Genomic DNA, 21,737 nt, shown 5'->3' on the forward strand with positions numbered 1-21,737 from the left:
TCAGTACAGCGGAAGTATATAGACGGATGTGTGTTTAAAAAAAAAAAGTGCGTCCATATTGAAAGCAAAGATCTTCCCATTAAGAGATGCAGACCCTTTGTATTAGCTCAAGGAACCATGTGTACTTAGACTAGAGTTTTTCAAAATTTTGGGTGAAGATTTTAAAAGTTTAGAATGGTGTTGTCATCATCACAGTACAAATGATCCCTAAACACAACTCCCATAACCTAAAATCTTAAGTGCCACTTATTCAGTGACCCTTCCAACTGCTTATAAGCCATAAAACCAGAAATCTCAGGGGTGCCCCATAACCGATACTAAAACAGCCTTCTTTTTCTCCACCCACCTCATTTATATAGTACTGCAAAGAGTTTATTATGGAATTGAATTCCTGAAAAAACCATCAGCTCACATTTTTTGAAAGACATCTTCAGATGTCTATTCTCCCCTTGCTATTTGCACTAAAGCTAATTAGCCTTAATATGATTTATACATGTGTTTACTTGTGAGTATACGATACTTAATCCTCAGATTATAATGTACTCATACAAACAAAGCAACAAGATTGTACTTCAAGTTTTCCTTCCATTGAACTCTGAACTTTCTAAATAAGTATTTACGAAGGGGAGGAAAGACCGGGAACTGACTGTACTTCCTCTGTGTCAACCTATGAGACTTGTATTCACATTGCTAACATCTTTAAAATATATAGACTTACCTACTTGCTATGTAACGTGTGCAGAATTTCTACATCATATTCTTCTATCAATACATTAACATACAAACTTTTATGAATATGCTTACTGTATCCAAACAGATGAAATTTTCTGGTAGCATATTTGTCCTTGAAATAAAAAAGTCACATATAAGTGAATTCTTTCTCTAATTAGATAAAATCTTGACATAATTCCCAAAACAGACATTCTCAACCTTCTATTTCTGACTTGAGCACAACTATTTCCTGGGTCAACATTTATCAAGTAAAAAGAAGAAGTATTTATTTTTTATTAATCATGTCTATTATGGTAATGCCTGAGGACCAACCAAGAATGAAGCCCCATCAATAGACAGTTCCTGCTCCAAAGCATGTATAATCTAGATAAAACAGACACAAGGTGGGGCAAGGAGTGAACCATGTGATGGCAGCAAACACTATAGTTGCATGATTTTTTATTTGGTTGGGGTTTGTATGTGGGAGTGGGGGTGGAAGGGGTTACTCAAGAGGGGACAAGATAAATGGAAAGAAAAAAGGAAAAGAAAGGGATAAGGGGGACATAGAAGGAGACAAGAAAGTAAAAAAAGCAGGTGTGGAGTGAAGCTAAAAAACCACCCTCCTAATGGTTTACATTAGACATGTACAGTACATTGGTGCCGTATGTATAATATTGTAAGGAATGAAATTTAAAATACAAACATGAATTCCATGCACAAGCTACTGGACAACAAAACTACAAATTAAAGGCTTGAAGCTCTGTTTTCATAATAAACTATGCTTATTTCTTCCCCCATATGGATTTTTGTTTCATTAAATTAATAAAAGCAATTAGATACTGAAAAAAAATAAAAAAAATGAATGTATTGACTGTCACTTAAAAAAAATCATGTATCAGCCTTGACAAGCAAGATGCAAACTCATTTAAGCTTTTCTTTTCCACCTAAATACTTCTATGGTCCTTCATCAATGCAGTATTTAAGTCCTTCAGAAACATTCATTAATTTACTTTGACAAGACCCCTGTGAGATCAGTATTATCCCCATTTCACACATAGGAAACCTAGGTAGACATACATTTAGAAGAAATAAGAAAACAGAAACAAACAAACTTGTGCTCATCTGTGACAATTAGGGTCCAGATGCTCCAAGAGGAGAAGGGGGTGGGGGGTCTGACCCCAAAGAACAAGCAACTGATTGCATTCAATGTTATTGCAAATAAACATATGTCAAGTAAGGTCTTTTAGGAAAGGATGTAATGTTCTAAACATCAGGGTCCTTACAAGATCTGTGTACAGGTTATGGTTATGAATGTATGCTTGTGTATATATGTAGAACATTATAGTTGTAACTAGACGTCAACTGCAGCTTAACCTCACAAAAACGGTGAAATAATCAGGTAGTGATGGTCACCTCCCAGGTTAGTTTATATGAAACTAACTCCAACCACCTAACATTGTACAGCCTAGAGAAAGACAATGTTGGACCACTAAAATTAATGGAAAAATATTGAAACCAAAAAGAAAATCCCCGTCTTGGAAAACAAAGGAAGGAGGGAATTTCCCCTGTTCTGTGTAACCATGAATCTTCATAATCAGAAAAAGGGGGAAGAAAACTGCAACCCCTGTTAAAAGGGATGATGGTTTCCAGAAACTGAGGGCAAGCACCTAAGAGAGGTTCTGGGAAACTGTTCGGAGGCAATAGGTAATTTATATTAGGAGAAAAAAGGAGGAAATAGCTAATATAGAAGTATAAAGCCTGAGAATGCATCTTTATGTTTATTTTCAGTGTAACTTGTATGTGTTTGCTTTTCCTCACCATTTCATCTTTGAATCTAAGATTTTTTATTAAATAAACTGTTGATTTTTACTCCAAACAGATCTCTGTTGTGCAGACTAGTGGAATATATGTGCCAAAGTGAACTGATAATCGGCGACAGGTTTCACTCCTTTGGGGGTGATGAACCAGAGGGGAAAAGTCAGAGCGTCTGGTAGTTAAGAACTCAGGGAGATGGATTTGGGAGGACTCGATACCAGAACAGCTAGTGGGGTCACCCTGCAATGAGTAGCTAGGCAGGCTGAAGCCAGGGATTGGACCTTTGTGCTTGTAGGCTGGCTACTGGTGTCAAAGCTCTGAGCCACAGCAGCATAGCATTAAGACTCCCAAAGTCACAACACAGATGGTGACAGAACTCTTACTTTTCTGGATGATCTGCAAAATGTCACACCATCAATGATTTTGACTGTACCCATATATTTATACATTTTAAATTTAACTAAACTACTGTCCTTATCCAGGACTCATACAGGTAACTGAAGAATCCTACTACAGTTGTGAAATTCTGCCAAAAATGTATTTTAGTTGGACTTAATGTACAATAATCCTGTGTCACATTTTCTGCCGCATCAGCTTAACAACAATGCTTCAGTTTTCCTGCCCAGAAACCTCAATTATATTTTCAAACTGTTTTCCTGTAGTCCATAGAAAAGTCAGACACTGTCTGCTGGGATAGCAGGGAAGTTGATTCTGAATAGACAAAAGTGACAAGAATTGTGAAGGCAAAGCATGTGACAAGCTTCAGAATGCTGACCTTTAGAACTTGAAACCAGATGGATGACCCAGCTCTTCAGCAAACATGAATTCTTTTGTATTATGGGTGAAATGGCAAATATTTCCTGTTATTAAAAAACATTTTTGGATTACCTTCCCCTGATTCGAATGCAGAGACAACTGCCCTCAGTGACAATAAAAAGATTGTAAAGAGTGCCCTAAAGCTACAATACAAAGGAGATAATATTTCTGTTAGAAAGAAGAGAAAAATTACAGGCTTTGTCAACCCACGAGAGCATGAACTTGTTTTTGCTGGTGCATGCATTTCAATACCTTGACAGCCCAGAATAATTCATTTAATAATTTCAGTTTATAAAAACATACCTATGTAGAGGACTGGGTGCATATATACACATACCAGTACAAAAAATAAATAGAGCTAATGCCAAACAAATGGAGCATTAACGCCTAGATCCTGCTATAACTAGAACTCCACAACCCAATAATGCATCCTTCCCACCAGGACAAACTAGCAAGAAAAAATGGAACTTGCAAAAATACCTGAAAGTCAACGAATTTTAATTAGGTAAATGAAAGAAGGAAGAAAATTTTACAACTGAGGATTAATCACTGAAAAGCTCACCTCCACTCATTTCTCACTTAGCTTGAATGCCTCAGAATTACACAAGGCAAGATGAGAGGTCTCAACACAACCAAACCAGCTCCTGTAAAACTTATAGCAACACCTTAAATTAAACCCAGATTGTTTGTAAACCATACAGATATTGGTGTGAGGGGATAATATGCCCCTGCAAAAAACACACCATAACAAAAAGTCTGTTGCATTCTGGAGGAAAAGTCCACCTCCAAAAGAGAAGGCTTTAAGCTTTTGGCCATTTGCATAAATGGACAAAAAGACAGGAATACACACACACCCCCGCACAAACACACACTGGTAGTCACCGCTGCTCCAGGTCTTCCTTGTTTCCTTTCGTCTTCTCCTACCAAAATTAAATGGATGTGAAGGCATAGGATGGGTCACATTCGGTCCACAAATTTAAAATCAGAGATGATATCAGGTGGAGTTAGAAATGAGTATTTTATATTTTACAAAGCCAGAAATCCTCCTATCCAATGGTATAATGGAGTCATTTCTATTTTGAAAGGTTCGGATGTCAAACCCTACAATTTCAACATTATCAGGTGTTGAGTAATTATGTTAGGTCAATTTCTCAAGTTTCATAAAATTTTATTATGATTTTTCCTCTCTAGGAATATCTACATTGCAACAAAAGACTCACGGCACAGCCACAGCTAGTCCGGGTCAGCTGACTCAGGCCCACCCAGGGCTCCAAAAGCAAGGCTAAAAACTGCAAAAAATATGTTCAGAGCGGAGGCTGGGCTCTAAAACCCCATGAGGGGGATGGATCTCAGAGCCCAGGCCCCAACCCAAGCCTGAATATCTACACTGCAATTTTTGGTCCCGCAGTATGAACCCAAGAAAATTGACCCTGGCTTCCAGCCCCCTGCCATGAGCCGCTCAGGGCAGGGGGCTGGCAGCACCCCATGAGCCGTGCACCCCACACACACTCAGTCTTCTTCCCTGCAGCCCCCCACACCCCCAGCCCTCTGCCCTAACCCTTGAACCCCCCACACACCCAGCCTTCTGCCCTGCACCCCCCACATCTCCCAGCCCTCTTCCCTGACCCCCTGAACGCCCCCACACCCAGCCTTCAGCCCTGCACCCACACCTCCCAGCCCTCTGCCCTGACCCCTGAACCCGCCCACACACCCAGCCTTCTGTCCTGAACCCCTCCCACATGGCAGCCCTCTGCCCTGACCCCTGAAACCCCCCCGCCCCCAGGTCTGGGGACCCGGCCGCAGGCCCCGCTCAACCCGCTGCCAGCCTAGGTGAACAGAATCCCAGGCTGACAGCGAGCTGAGCAGGCTGGCAGCGTAAGATCAGCATTTTAATTTAATTTTAAATAAAGCTTCTTAAACATTTTGAAAACCTTGTTTACTTTACATACAACAATAGTTTAGTTATATAATATAGACTTATAGAAAGAGACTTCTAAAAATGTTAAAATGTATTACCGGCATGCGAAACCTTAAATTACAGTGAAGAAATGAAGACTCGGCACACCACTTCTGAAAGATTGCCGACTCCTGGTCTAATACCTGTACAGAGGAACTCTTTGGCTCATACAAAAAACTCCAAACCAAAAAACGTATGTCTAAATAATTACGTATCATACTCCTAGTGAATCAAGAGATATTTAAAAATACTATGTAACATGAATAATTTAACTCTAAGAATACACCAGCACATCGCACACTACCTTGAGGACTTATTTTCTCTTTTTAAGTGCTGCCCACTAATTTTCACTTAAGTAATAATCTCTCTCGTTGCCTCTGAGCAAAGTTCAGGACTACATCATTAATTAACTAGAGACACTGGGATTTCTAGACCTACAAACAGTAATTCTCCATGCTCCACTATTATTAAAGGTCCTATCAAGTACACTATGCCAACACTTCTTACTCTTTCAAACTGGAGTTCACATCTTGATTCATCCCAGAGCAACAGATCGGTACATAACAGGACTTAGACTAAAGAGCCAATGAACCAGGCCAAAATTCTGCACAATGTGACTTAGACAAGAAAGTGAGTTACTGACTCATTCAAAAACAAGATATGACAGGTCAGAGGAAAAAGTTCACTTAGAAGGAAAATACAATACTGCAGATTCAGACAAACTCAGCTCTTAGCGGTATTTCCTTTTCATCATCATTTTAACCGAAAAGTTTTTTGTTTGTTTGTTTGTTTTTTAAGAAAAGCCTGCAGGAAACTGAACGTTGGAGCCCACTAATTAACTAATACTGGGAGAACCTGAGACAAATCCATTTTAGGCTGGTCCCATATTCCCTATTAGGAATGCAGGCTAAACACTCATTAAAGTTAAAGGGAGTTTTGCATGGGTAAGTGCTTAAAAATAATGCTTAGCACTTATAGAGTATTTTACTATGCATCTTCAAAGCACTGCACAAACATTAATAAATACAAGACCAGGACAATTAGAGAGCTGTCATAAACAGATAGCTAACGGTTAATGTCTCTTTCACCTGAAGCACCTGACCAGAGGACCAATCAGGAAACCGGATTTTTTCAACTTTGGGTGGAGGGAATTTTGTGTCTGAGTCTTTTGTCTGTCTTCCTGCTTTCTCTGAGCTTTGGAGAAGTAGTTTCTACTTTCTAGTCTTCTGTTTCTAAGTGTAAGGACAAAGAGATCAGATAGTAAGTTCTATGGTTTCTTTTCTTTGGTATTTGCATGAATATAAGTGCTGGAGTGCTTTGATTTGTATTCTTTTTGAATAAGGCTGTTTATTCAATATTCTTTTAAGAAATCGACCCTGTATTGCATCATCTTAATACAGAGAGAACAGTTGTATGTATTTTTCTTTCTTTTTATATAAAGCTTTCTTTTAAGACCTGTTGGAGTTTTTCTTTACTTCAGGGAAATTGAGTCTGTACTCACCAGGGAATTGGTGGGAGGAAGAAATCGGGGAGATCTGTGTGTTGGATTTGCTAGCCTGATTTTGCATTCCCTCTGGGGGAATAGGAAAGTTCTTTTTGTTCCAGGATTGGGAACAGAGAGGGGGAGTCTCTCTGTGTAGTTTCACAGAGCTTGTGTCTGTGTATCTCTCCAGGAGCACCTGGAGGGGGGAAGGGAAAAAGGATTATTTCCCTTTGTTGTGAGACTCAAGGGATTTGGGTCTTGGGGTCCCAGGGAAGGTTTTTCAGGGGGACCAGAGTGCCCCAAAACACTCTAATTTTTTGGGTGGTGGCAGCAGGTACCAGGTCCAAGCTGGTAACTAAGCTTGGAGGTTTTCATGCTAACCCCCATATTTTGGACGCTAAGGTCCAAATGTGGGACTAAGGTTATGATATGGTGGCAGCGGTGGGATCTAGACAGAATCCAGAAGCCAGTAGGAATATTATATTTTTCTTTTCTCTGCTAAGGGCTTTTTAGCAGAGAGAAACAGTTGGTTTTAAAAGGGAACCAGAGAGAATTTTTTTTTCTGCTCTCTCTGGCAGTTTGTGGCTTGCATGTTAAGCAAGAAGCCATTACCAGACTGTTAAGGGTCTTTTGTCATGCAATAGCCCTCCCATTAGGAGGCAAGTTCCAGCACTATATGAATGCAAATAAAGTGGTTTTTCAGGTTTACTTAACATTGAAGATTAGCTAAAGGCATTGTTGCTAGGCAGACTTCAGGAGGCAACAGAGCCTGCAGTGCAGAAGATAAACACCGGAGGGCACCCCAACCCAAGAAAACAAGAACCATGACTTCTAAGGCAAAAATTGAGGCCGAAGGACAATTCAGAGAAGCTGAACACAGGCGACAACTGGAAATAAAACAAAAAGAGATGGAGATGAAAGAAAGAGAAGAACAAATCAAACAGGCAGCACACAAAAGAAAACTAGAGGAAGAAGAGTTCGCCCACCGAAGGAAACAAGAAGAAGAAGAGTTGGCCCACCGCCGAGAAATGGAAAAGCACCAAAAAGAAATGGAAAAACAACAAAAAGAAATGGAAAAACAACAAAAAGAGAATGAAGAGAAGGAAAAACAGAGAAAACATGAACTGGAGTTGGCAAAAGCTGGGCTGCATGTGCCAGCCAACCCTAACAACCCGGAGCCAATTATTGCTCCACAGCACAGGAAATTTCCCACCTACAAGGCAGGTGATGACACCGAGGCCTTCTTGGAAAATTTTGAAAGAGCCTGTCTTGGGTACAGCATTCCCGAAGACCAGTACATGGTAGAATTGAGCTCACAGCTCAGTGGACCTTTAGCAGAGGTGGCAGCTGAAATGCCTAAGCAGCAAATGAATGACTATAAACTTTTTCAAACCAAGGCCAGATACAGAATGGGGATAACCCCAGATCATGCCCGTCGGCATTTCAGAACCCAAAAGTGGAAACCAGAGGTGTCATTTCCCAAACACGCCTACTACATTGCAAAAAAAACTATGAGGCCTGGATAACAGGAAACAACATTCAAACCTTGGAAGAACTGCACCTCCTCATACAAATGGAGCAGTTCTTGGATGGTGTCCCTGAAGACATCACACGGTACATACAAGATGGAAATCCCAAAGATATCGCTGAGGCGGGGGAAATTGGAGCCAAATGGATGGAACTGGCAGAAAGCAAGAAAGCTACTGTCAAGGGGAACGATTACCCCAGGGGGCACACAGACCATAAACCCTACAACCGAGGACAGCCAAAGACCCCACATACCACCCAAGTAAAGCCACAGATACCCTACCCTTCAACCTCACCAGTCTCCAGTAACTCACCTCGGCCCAGTGACCCATCAGATGGAAGATGCTTTAAGTGTAATGAACTGGGACATATCAAGGCCAACTGTCCCAAGAACACCATGCGAGTGCAATTCATTACACCACCATCACCCCAAAGATCCCCAGGCCCGGATGCCTCTCAAATACCCTTGGAGCGAAGGGAAAATTTGAGAGTGGGCGGAAAGAAGGTTACTGCGTGGAGAGACACGGGGGCACAAGTGTCAGCTATCCACCAATCCTTCGTTGACCCCAAATTCATCAACCCAAAGGCCAAAGTTACAATTTACCCCTTCATGTCACAAGCTGTAGACTTGCCTACAGCTCAACTGCCTGTCCAGTACAAAGGCTGGTCAGGAATGTGGACTTTTGCAGTCTATGACAATTATCCTATCCCCATGCTACTGGGGGAGGACTTGGCCAAGCAGGTGAGGCGGGCCAAGAGAGTGGGAATGGTTACACGTAGCCAAACCAGGCAAGCTTCCAGACCCATTCCTGTTCCTGAGCCGTCCACAGAGGCCCCGTCTGTGTTACCAGAGACCCAGACAGAGGTAGTGGACCCGGATTCCATGCCTACCACTGAAACAGCCACAGCATCTCCAGTCCCAGGCCCGGAACTGGAACAGCAACCAGCACCAGCAAGTGCAACTACATCTTCAAACTCAACGCCAGAGGGCGCCAGCGAGCCAAAACTGGCAGAAGCAACAGACAGCCATACCCAAAAGGCTCAGCCAGAGCCTGAAATACCCTCAGGTGCACCAGCGGAGAGCGGTTCACCAGCAACGGAAACAACCCCATCACCTACCTCGCTTCCAGAGGGACCAAGCCCAAGTCCACAGTCTGAGGAAGAACTGGTGACCCCAGCCTCAAGGGAACAGTTCCAGGCTGAGCAGGAATCGGATGACAGCCTTCAGAAAGCTTGGGCGGCGGCACGGAGCATCCCACCGCCTCTCAGCTCTTCTAATCGATCCCGGTTTGTTATAGACTAAGGACTTTTATACAAGGAAATTCTTTCTGGTGGACACCGGGAAGAATGGCAGCCGCAAAAACAGTTGGTGGTTCCAACTAAGTACCGGGGGAAGCTCTTAAGCTTAGCCCATGATCATCCCAGTGGCCATGCTGGGGTGAACAGAACCAAGGACCGGTTGGGGAAGTCCTTCCACTGGGAGGGGATGGGCAAGGACGTTGCCAAGTATGTCCGGTCTTGTGAGGTATGCCAAAGAGTGGGGAAGCCTCAAGACCAGGTCAAGGCCCCTCTCCAGCCACTCCCCATAATTGAGGTCCCATTTCAGCGAGTAGCTGTGGATATTCTGGGCCCTTTCCCAAAAAAGACGCCCAGAGGAAAGCAGTACGTACTGACTTTAGTGGACTTTGCTACCCGATGGCCAGAAGCAGTAGCTCTAGGCAACACCAGGGCTAACACTGTGTGCCTGGCCCTAACAGACATCTTTGCCAGGGTAGGTTGGCCCTCTGACATCCTTACAGATTCAGGGTCTAATTTCCTGGCAGGGACCATGGAAAAACTGTGGGAAACTCATGGGGTGAATCACTTGGTTGCCACCCCGTACCACCATCAAACCAATGGCCTAGTGGAAAGGTTCAATGGAACTTTGGGGGCCATGATACGAAAATTCATCAACGAATTCTCCAATAATTGGGACCTAGTGTTGCAGCAGTTCACTTTATTAAAAAATCTCCAAGATGACCAACCTCTTCAATCCACTTCAAACCTAAATTCCTGACACAATTGATACATGCCAAACTAACCTGATCTCCTTCTTTGAGAAGGTAACAGATTTTTTTAGACAAAGAAAATGCAGTGGATCTAATTTACCTCAATTTCTGTATGGCATTTGAAACGGTTTCATATGGGGAATTATTAGCTAAATTGCAAAAGATGCGGATCAATATGAAAACTGAGAGGTGGATAAGGAACTTGTTAAAGGGCAGACTACAACGGGTCATACTGAAAGGTGAACTGTCATGCTGGAAGAAGGTTACTAGTGGAGTTCCTCAGGGCTCAGTTTGGGGACCAATCTTATTTAATCTTTTTATTACTACCTTGGCACAAAAAGCGGAAATGTGCTAATAAAGTTTGAGGATGACACGAAGCTGGGAAGTATTGCCAATACAGAGAGGGACCGGGACATCCTACAGGAAGATCTGGATGACTGTAAATTGGAGTAATAATAATAGGATGAAATTTAATAGTGAAAAGTGCAAGGTCATGTATTTAGGGATTAATAACAAGAATTTTTGTTATAAACTGAGGATCCATCACTTGGAAGTAGCGGAGGAGGAGAAGGACCTCAGCGTATTGGTTAATCAGAGGATGACAATGAGCCGCCAATGTGATATGGCTGTGAAAAAAGCTACTCAAGTCTTGGGATGCATCAGGCAAGGTATTTCCAGCAGAGATAAAGAGGTGTTAGTACCGTTTTACAAGGGACTGGTGAGACATCCTCTGAAATACTGTGTGCAGTTCTGGTCTCCCATGTTTAAGAAGGATGAATTCAAACTAGAACAGGCACAGAGAAGGGCTATTAGGATGATCCGAGGAATGGAAAACCTGTCTTATGAAATGAGACTCAAAGAGCTTGGCTTGTTTAGCCTAACCAAAAAAAGGTGGAGGGGAGATATGATTGCTTCTATAAATATATCAGAGGGATAAATACCAGCAGGGCCAGTGCAAGTATGTTTCACGCCCTAGGTGAAACTTCCACCTTGTGCCCTCCCTCATCCCCGATCCTCTGCCCTGAGGTGCCCCCTTCCGCCTTAAGGCATCCCCCCGTGGCAGCTCCCCACTCCCCCCGCCCTGAGACACTGCCCCCACCCCAGTTCACCCCTGCTCCACCCCCATCCCGAGCACGCCGTCGCTGCTTCACTTCTCCCGCCTCCCAGGCTTGTGGCACCTAAGCCAATCAGCTTAGGCACCACAAGCCTAGGAGGCGGGAGAAGTGCAGCAGCTCAACCCTGCTCTGCCTCCTCCCCGAGCACGCTGTCGCTGCTTCAATTCTCCTACCTCCCAAGCTTGCGGCGCCAATCAGCTTAGGGGCCGCAAACCCAGGAGGTGGGAGATGTGAAGCAGCCACAGCGTGCTCAGGGAGGACGCGGGGCAGGGGTGAGCTGGGGCAGGGAGTTCCCCTGAGTGTCGCTCTCCTCCCCTTACTTGCTGCAGGCAGCCCTCCCCGAACTCCCCTGCCCCAGTTCCCTCCGCCTAAATGACGGCGGTGACCGGGGCAGCCGAAGATCCAGCCGCCGTAGTCACTGCCGAAGAAAATGCCGCTCCCCAAATCCTAGTGCCCTAGGCAACTGCCTAGGTCACCTAAATGGTTGCACTGGCCCTGAATACCAGGGAGAGAGAGGAATTATTTAAGCTCAGTACCAATGTGGACACAAGAACAAATGGATATAAACTGGCCATCAGGAAGTTTAGACTTGAAATAAGAAGAAGGGTTCTAACCATTAGAGGAGTGAAATTCTGTAATAGCCTTCCAAGTGGAAGAGTGGAGGCAAAAGACATATCTAGCTTCAAGACTAAGCTTGATAAGTCTATGGAAGGGATGGTATGATGGGATAGCCTAATTTTGGCAATTAATTGATCTTTGACTATTAGCGGTAAATATGCCCAGCGGCCTCTGATGGGACACTACATAGGATAGGATCTAAGTTACTACTCAGAGAATTCTTTCCTGGGTATCTGGCTGGTGAGTCTTTCCCACATGTTCAGGGTTTAGCTGATTGCCATATTTGGGGTTGGGAAGGAATTTTCCTCCGGGGCAGATTGGCAGAGGCGCTGGGAGGTTTTCATCTTCCTCTGCAGTGTGGGGCACGGGTCACTTGCTGGTGGATTCTCTGTACCTTGAAGTTTAAACCACAAGTTGAGGACTTCAATAGCCCAGACATAGGTCAGGGGGTTGTTACAGGAGTGGGTGGATGAGATTCTGTGGCCTGCGTTGTGCAGGAGGTCAGACTAGAAGATCATAATGGTCCCTTCTGACCTTAAAGTCTATGAGACTTGCATTGTTCTATCAGAAGGATAAAAATGCATTCAATGATGGCATATTCAAGAATAAATTTATGGTTTATATATCCACAGACTTAAACACATATGTAACTAAGCCATGAGTAGTCCCACTGACTAGAGTGACTTAGGCACAAGCCTAACTTTACACACTATGGGTTATCCCATTACTGCAATGGGATAACTCACTCACAGTGTATAAATTTAAGCATGCACGTAAGTCTTTGTAGGACTGTGGCTTAAATGGTATATGGGTATTAGCAGAGTGTTATTAGTTAGAGGCATTAGAGATCAATGACACTAGTAAATTGAACAAACAAGGCTTCCCAAAGCACTTAAGCTTAACTTTAAGCACAAGAGTGGCCCCATTGACTGGAGCCCAAATGAACACACACAAAATGTACAGGATTATGTCAATGTAAAATGCACTTTGGCTATTTATATTGACATGTGTACTTTGATTTTAACTATTTATGATATTTCATAGCATGCATAAGAAGATTATGTGGATCAGCTGGCTCAAAAACATATAACAGTCAGAAAGTCAATGGCAAAACTAACTGATTGTTCTTGCAAAAAGAGGAAAACTTGAGTCAAAGTTTTAAAACATTTCCCTTCCAGCAGTTTGGCAACTTTTCATTATTATTTCTTTTTCTTCACTTTGTGGATATTTTTGGTTCTTTTTCATCCAAATGTTGAAGTTTTTCTGCTTTAGCTGAGGAGAACAAGCAGCTGATCAGCAAACTGGTTTATGGAAGACAAAATGAAAAAAATTCTTAGTAGACCTAATCAGACAAGAGTTATAGTAGCCAGTCAGAGAAAAGTTCTTTATATATATAGTACGGTTACTGAAAAAGATAAAATTCTCTTTTACAGAGCTGGCGCTGTTAACAATGAGCCCTAATAGGCCCTTCCAGAGGATCAGTAATCTTATTTAAAAAACTGATGGTGATGTATCAGCAGTGTAGAGGGGAAACTCACTCAAATGTATAAATATTTTAAATTATGTAGCCTCCTGAATAAAAACTAGTACTTCACATTATAAACCTAATGTTCTACTTTTATGACATGTAAAATTAGTTTTTTTAATTGTGTTCTTTCAAGTTTCTGACATTTATGCCATTTAAATAATTTCTACGATAAATATAATGCAGAGTTGACACTCATTGAGGTTATAAATTTGGTCTCTGCACAAATTCATAGTTTCAGAAATGGTCAAAGGAAATGCCTACAGCAATTATACTTACATTTTATAAGTGAGAGAGTGGACACCAGATCAGTTTCTATTCTCTGAAATACTTTTGTACTTGTCATACAAGAAAGCATTAATTTGAATATTTTTTTAAAAATAGAGCAAGAATTTTCACATCAGAAGTTAATGAACTGACACCAAACATCCAAAGAGAATTTGGTGTCCCAAAACCTAACTATATAATTGACCTCTCTCCCAAAAACTGACAGTTTGCAGAGGAGAAGAAATGTGCTCAAGTGAGTTTGATTTAGTTACTATTTTTAGAAGTAAAACAGAAATGGACACAATTAGGAGAAGCAGAGAGCTAGAAACTAGGTTTTTTAAAATATATTTTATTATTACAGAAGTATCTATAAACAAATGAAAGCAGATGAATGTATTGTTTTATTCTACCTCCAACAACTTTTGTATTTTAATTCAAATTCACAAAGTATTAGACATAGGATTCTGAACTGCATGCTTGGTTACCGGTAACTCTGTGGCTAGCACACAGACAGAGGGAAACACCCCTTTTTGACCATAAAAGGTATGCAAGCATGTTCTCAAGAGGAAAGTGTGTGGGGGATCTTATTTACAAATGTCTAAATACATGCCATTCCTTTGCGCTTACAGGCACAGTTGAAAGTGAGCCAGAAAAGGAAGTACCAGCAGTCTAGCACAAATAGGATATGAAATTTCCATTGCATTTGTCCCAGCATGGTTTTGTTTTGGCATACACTTTCATATATCAGTTTAATTATGTTCATACTAGTGGATAAATGTCTGTGTAGCGTTCACTGAATAAAGAAAAATATGAAATTGTTACTACCTTTTGAAAAATGCTTAAATATGAAACTGGTTAACGTTGTTACATTGCTGATCAATTAGAGAACATGCTCATTTAAAGTTGTGCAATGCTCCCTTATACAGTCAAACCGCGCAATAACACGCCCCGCCATAACGCGAAATCACATATAACCCGATCACAGGTTGGCTCCCCTTTAAGGCATAATACAGTACAGTACTGTACCAATGGTCCCCAACACCATGGCAGGGGAGAGAAGCTAAAGCCCCGCACCTGCCAGGGACAGAGAATTCTGAGGCTGTTGGCGCCGGTGCTCTCTGTCCCCAGCAGGCACGGGGCTGTAGCTTCCCTTCGGCTTCTCCAGGGCTGCCGGGGCCAGTGCTCTCTGTCCCCTGCAGGTGCAGTGCTGTGGCTTCCCTCCTGCTTCAAGAGGAGCCACAGCTCCCCACCTGCCGGGGACAGAGAACTCCGGGACTGTGAGCGCTGGTGCTCTCTGTCCCTGGCAGGCACGGGCCCGCGGCTTCTCTTCGGCTTCTCTGGGGCTGCCGGGGCCAGTGCTCTCTGTCCCAGGCAGGTGCGGGGCCGTGGCTTCTCTCCCGCTTCAAGAGGAGCCATGGCTCCTCACCTGCTGGGAACAGAGAATTCCGAGGCTGCGGCAGGCACGGGGCCGCGGCTTCTCTTGAAGCCGGAAAGAAGCCACGGCCCCGCACCTGCCGGGGACAGAGTGCATCGGCACCCGCAGTCCCGGAGTTCTCTGTCCCCGGCAGGCGGGGGGCCACAGCTCCTCTTCCCTGCTGGGCAGTAGGCACCAGGGGTACTAGGTGGCGCACATCAATGCACCGCTTTGGGGACCACTGAAAAACTGACTGGTCTGAAACCTCGCTATACCGCAACCCCATATTTAACGCAATGGAATTTTTTGGACTCCAAAGGTCGCGTTATAGCGGGGTTTCACTGTAATTTTTTTTTTTTAAAGCCCGGTCCTGGAGGCACTGCAATATCAGGTCAATGCATGGGGTGGAGAGAGCAAGCTCCTATTCCAGCCCCCTGTTTCAAAAATCAATTTAATATACAGTCCTCAAATAAAGGACATATCACATATTAAACTGATAAGAACAGATACAACTTTTAGATAATGTTTTCACTTGTTTGGCAGCCGCCTGTTTTGTCCACCACTTGCAGGAAGAGCAGCCCATTGCAGCTAGCTGGTGGGGGCTTGGAACCAAGGTGGACTGGCAGCCCCCCATTAGCTCCCCATTTGCCTAAGTTCCCTGTGCAGCAGCTGCCCAGCAGGCCACTAATTGCCCACCTACAGTTCAGCTGTCCCTCCCCCCACTGCCATGTGCTGCTCCTGCCCTCTGGTTTGGAGCTGCTCCCAGAGCCTCCTGCTTGCTCTGCAGTGAAAGGAGGTTGAGGGGGTCTATGTCAGGGTGTCCCCCTCCCCCCTACTCCTGCCCCCCACTTACCCCTTCTCCATATAGGGCAGGGTGGGGACAGGACAGGGCTCAGGACTAGAACATAAGAACATAAGAACAGCCGTGCCGGTTCAGACCAAAGGTCCATCTAGCCCAGTATCTGTCTACTGACAGTGGCCAATGCCAGGTGCCCCAGAGGGAGTGAAGCTAACAAGCAATGATCAAGTGATCTCTCTCCTGCCATCCATCTCCATCCTCTGATGAATAGAGGCTAGGGAAACCATTCTTTACCCTTCCTGGCTAATAGCCATTTATGGACTTAGCCACCATGAATTTATCCAGTTCCCTTTTAAACATTGTTATAGTCCCTGCCTTCACAACCTCCTCAGGTAAGGAGTTCCACAAGTTGACTGTGCACTGTGTGAAGAAGAACTTCCTTTTATTTGTTTTAAACCTGCTACCTATTAATTTCATTTGGTGACCCCTAATTCTTGTATTATGGGAATAAATAAATAACTTTTCCTTATCCACTTTCTCCACATCACTCATGATTTTATATACTCTATCATATCCCCCCTTAGTCTCCTCTTTTCCAAGCTGAAGAGGCCTAGCCTCTTTAATCTTTCCTCGTATGGGACACTCTCCAAACCCCTAATCATTTTAGTTGCCCTTTTCTGAACCTTTTCTAGTGCTAGAATATCTTTTTTGAGATGAGGAGACCACATCTGTACACAGTATTCGAGATGTGGGCGTACCATGGATTTATGTATCAGAGGGTAGCCGTGTTAGTCTGGATCTGTAAAAGCAGCAAAGAATCCTGTGGCACCTTATAGACTAACAGACGTTTTGGAGCATGAGCTTTCGTGGGTGAATACCCACTTCCCACTGCATCTGAGGAAGTGGGTATTCACCCACGAAAGCTCATGCTCCAAAACGTCTGTTAGTCTATAAGGTGCCACAGGATTCTTTGCTGCTTCCATGGATTTATATAAGAGCAATAAGATATTCTCAGTCTTATTCTCTATCCCCTTTTTAATGATTCCTAACATCCTGTTTGCTTTTTTGACTGCCTCTGCGCACTGCATGGACATCTTCAGAGAACTATCCACGATGACGCCAAGATCTTTTTCCTGACTCATTGTAGCTAAATTAGCCCCCATCATAGAGACTAGGGTGACCAGACAGCAAGTGTGAAAAATCGGGTCTGGGGTAGGGGGAGGGGGTAATAGGAGCCTATATAAGAAAAAGACCCAAAAATTAGGACTGCCCCTATAAAATCGGGACATCTGGTCACCCTACTCAGGATAGAGAGAGCTTGCTGGCTGCAGCTGCTGTTTCAACTTCCTGATTTTTTTAAAGGCAATGTACTTAAGAGTGGAGTCAGCATACTTAAAGGGGCAATGGGCATCTCTCTCTCCCACACACAGGGTGTGTGTCTCTTCTCTGTTTGCCATGCTGTCTCCTCTAACTCCATTCCTGCTGCCTTGTAGAGTATGAGGCTACATTAACAACAAAGAGTTAACCCTTGAGGGCTCAGCCAAATGCTAGTTCATCATTTAGCAGTAAGGCATTCTCCAGGAAATATCCCACCCTCTAACTTCACCACCTGAACCAAGCATCACAATCATCATGGATGTGTACAGTACTGTTTGTTTAAAACTTATACTGTATATAGTTTTTTGTCTGGTGAAAAAAAAATCCCTGGAACCTAAGCCCCCCCATTTACATTAATTCTTACGAGGAAATTGGATTCGCTTAACATTGTTTCACTTAAAGTCACATTTTTCAGGAACATAACTATAATATTAAGCAAGGAGTTACTGTACAAGGACATCAAATTTCTCCTCAAACACATATATCCCATCTATACTCTTCCTCCCTTCTCCCCCTCCTCGCAAATGGTGATTGTGATTTTTGCAAGAATAGGAGGACAGCTATAGGACACAGAGGAGAAAGGGCTAACTGATCAATATTGTGCACAGCAATGAACATAAAATTCTACTATTGGCAAACTTCTTTGATCATTGGCTTGAATGAGTAATTTCAAACACTTGCACTTCTACCTATCTTACTTATACACAAGTTTTGTTGTAACTCTGAATGAATGGCTTTGTTTTAACACCAAGATTTGAATCTGCAGTTCAACTGTTTGTGCAAAAAACTTGGGGATGCAAATAAGACTTGCAAAAAGGAAGCTGCTCGTTTTAAAATTTGATCAGGACCAGTGAGAATTATATACATTGCCACCACTGTCAATTACCTTATGGTACTTTCCTTGAGAAGGGATCAATTCTGAACCAATAAAATCAATCTGGGCTTTGCTTAAAGACCCGAGTCAACTCCTGTTGAAACCAATGAAAAGATTCCCAGTGGATTTCAGTGAGAGCTGGATTGAGCCCTTAAAGATTGCAGAGTTTATCCCCTTTTTAAATAACTATTTAATTTTCTTTATATTTTTAAAACATTATAGAAGATGGAAAGTATAATCTTTCAGAAATAGTATTCATTACAGAACAGCCCATTGTAAAATATTTCCCAAACACCATCACAGGTTAACTTTAACCTTTCATAATGGCTTATTTGTTTCCATGATCTAAAATGTATAGTTTCCAGTGGCCTGGGGCTAGTAATCCTCTTGAAGAATTTAACACTAGGAAAGTCAGAGAACAAGTGAACTATAGGTCAGTACTTGTAGGCCCAATGAAATTAATTGGGTTATTAGCAGAGTAAGGTGCTATTCAGTGTGAGGGCCATGTTAATAAACTCGATATTGCTCAGTATAAATTACAAAAATCCATCTGGGGTGCGCACAGGGAGAAGTAAAATCTTTAATACCTTTTTATAAAAATGAGTGTTTTTTTAACTGAAGCCAAAGTGAACACTTCTATATGCAATGTGACATACTGATGCTACCTAAAGAAAAACACCCAGTGATCTACATTCAAATGAAGCTTCCAGTATTTGGAATATGTGTATTTAAAAGCAACTGATTTCAGAAAGATTAGAACTTTTTCCATAAGAAGTAATATCTGGCACCTTATAATGGGGTGCCTCTTAAGCACCCCCTAGCACCTGCGTGTGGCACCGCTATCATTTACTCACACTTGGCACCCACTGCAGACTGCTGGCCAACCTTGATGGGTCTTCTGTGTTTTGGCCTTCTGGCCAAGTCACAAAGTCCAACTGAACCCCTTCCAAAGTACTAAAGAGTCCAATAAATAAACAGTCCCGTTGCCCTCATTAATGTCTTCAGCCCTGGCTCTGAGCCCTTTAAATTCAGCCCTTTGCTTTGGCTCTCAAATAAGCCCTGTTCCCTTCTTGGGGTTTATGCCACTGTGGCAGTTAGGGAAACCCAGGACCACCCACTATTCTATTTCAACTCAGGGATCCTATAAACACAGCTACGCATTGCTTGATTAAAGTTCATTGCTGCTTCTTCCCTGGTACTCTCCCTACCTATCTTATTTTAACTTCATCCTTACCTCAGGCCTAAGGTTCTTAGGTCCTCTTCCTCACTGCAAATCCATCTTAAGTAAATGTAGCCAGAAATAAACTCTGGTTATCTCTCAAGCTCCTCTAGCTAGAGAATAGTTCACTTCCTTGCCCTGGTGGTCCCAGCCAAGAACTAACTCACTGCTTGCTTGGTTGCTTCTGCAAGGCCTTGCCAGGCAAGCCTGCAAGACCCACTTTCATTATATTCCTTTCCTTTCACTTCATTGCATCCTGGGGATAGTTATTGAAGGACTGCAGGGCCTCCTGTAGGGAGCCACAAAGGCCACGTACACCAGATCACACACACCCCTCACCCCTACCATAAACCTCCATAAGGGATAGGCAGATACCAGTGCTGCTTATTTAATTTTTACAAAATAGCAAAACTAGCAATGAAAGAAGAAAAGAAAGAAAGTTCAATCCCTTCTTAAACTCTTGACATTGCTAACCTACACTTCTCTTTCTCAGCAAAGTTCTTGAGACTGTCTACTCTCATCTTTACAATCAACTCTCACATAACAATACCCTTGATCATTGTCAGTAGAGGTGTATACTGACCATAGCATGGAAACAGCTCTCCTTCATGAGGTAGCTGATTTCCTTTCTACTACTGGTCGTTCCAAGACCCAAGTGCTTTATATAACTTGGTGGACTCTTCCACCTCTCTGAATCATTTCCCTACATATGCAGCTGTTGACCATCCCCATAATTCCATTACTGCCTAAAAGATATTCTCCCAATCACTCTCTTGATAGTGCCTTCTCTGTGCCAAAGCCACTCCACAATGGAGTCCCAAAGTCAATTACTAGTTCTAATCGGCAATATTGTATTTTATTCCACATTATCTCAATCTTCACTTTTAATTACAACTGACAAAATCCAAGCGCACATATTGTGATACCTTTCTAACCATTCCATGACTACCTTTACTAAGTAAGCTGGTTTCATCTCAACTTCTTTTAGTAAAATGTTTCAAAGACAACATTGTTTTATTTGAATAAGAGAAATAGCCTCAAGAACAGCTCTATCTTAAATTTACCTTATTGGTATGCAACCTGGATTAAATTAACTAACTCTTGCTTCTCCTCCTCCTATAAAATCTCCTATGTTTGGAAGTTAACATCTGTCTGCAGCATTGTCTTGTTTATTAACACTGATTTTTCCCTCTCTTAAAATCTCCAGCCACGCTTTCATTTCCAAATTGCCTTGACTGTCAACTCTTCAGTGGTCAACACAAATCTATTTAATCATATATCATTATTCTGCCTGCAACTTGGCTAATAAGTGATAGATACAGATTAAATGTCAGTTTTTTTATCTAAAGATCCCAGGCCATTTTAGAATAGATACACAGATGTATAAACAGTGAGTAACAGAATTGTAGTTTTATTCTCACAGCTGAGAACTGGAGTGGGGAGGGGCTACAACTCAAAAAAGGCAGTAAAACAGCTGCCACCTTCCACTACTGAGATAGAGAAGTTATTGACACACAGCAATAATACAGAAAAGAAAAAGAAAAAAGAAAAAAAGGAAGGGAACCAATTATTCCATTAGAATCTGCCCAGAGCAATGGAACATCTCCATTCTGCTATCAAGATAATTGCCATGAGATCTTAATTGTCACAAGTAGTTAATTTGTTAGTTTTACACTTCAACCAAAACATGCACCCCTAGGAGCACAACACTATCATCAGTTAATGCTGAGTCAGCTAGTCATGTTCATTAGTGACACAAGATAAAAACATAAGAATGACCATACAAGGTCAGACCAATAGTCCATCTAGCCCAGTATCCTGTCTTCCCACAGTGGCCAATGCCAGCTGCTCCAAAGGGCAATCATCAAGTGATCCATCCCCAGTCATCCACTCCCAGCATCTAGCAGTCAGAGGCTTAGATACACCCAGAGCATGGGGTTCCATCCCTGACCATCTTGGCTAATAGTCATTGATAGACCTATCACATATGAACTTATCAATTCCTTTTTGAATCCAGTTACAGTTTTGGCTGTCACAACACTCTCTGGCAACAAGTTCCACAGGTTGACTGTGTGTTGTGTGAAGAAGTACTTCCTTATTTTTTTTTAAACCTGCTGCCTATCAATTTAATTAGGTGACCCCTTGTGTTATGTGAATGAATAACATTTCCTT

The 21,737-nt window shown here is 42.6% G+C and overlaps 1 protein-coding gene and 1 pseudogene across 2 annotated transcripts in view; both read right to left on the bottom strand.

The window, feature by feature from the left end:
* The window catches only part of PDGFC (platelet derived growth factor C), a 232,480-nt gene that overhangs the window by 181,100 nt on the left and 29,643 nt on the right, over window positions 1–21,737 (bottom strand). The gene's annotated exons all lie outside the window — the stretch shown is intronic.
* On the bottom strand, window positions 15,652–15,824 carry LOC127048568 (uncharacterized; annotated as a pseudogene).

The sequence above is a fragment of the Gopherus flavomarginatus genome, chromosome 3, assembly GCF_025201925.1.
Source record: "Gopherus flavomarginatus isolate rGopFla2 chromosome 3, rGopFla2.mat.asm, whole genome shotgun sequence".
NCBI classification, from domain to species: Eukaryota; Metazoa; Chordata; order Testudines; family Testudinidae; genus Gopherus; species Gopherus flavomarginatus.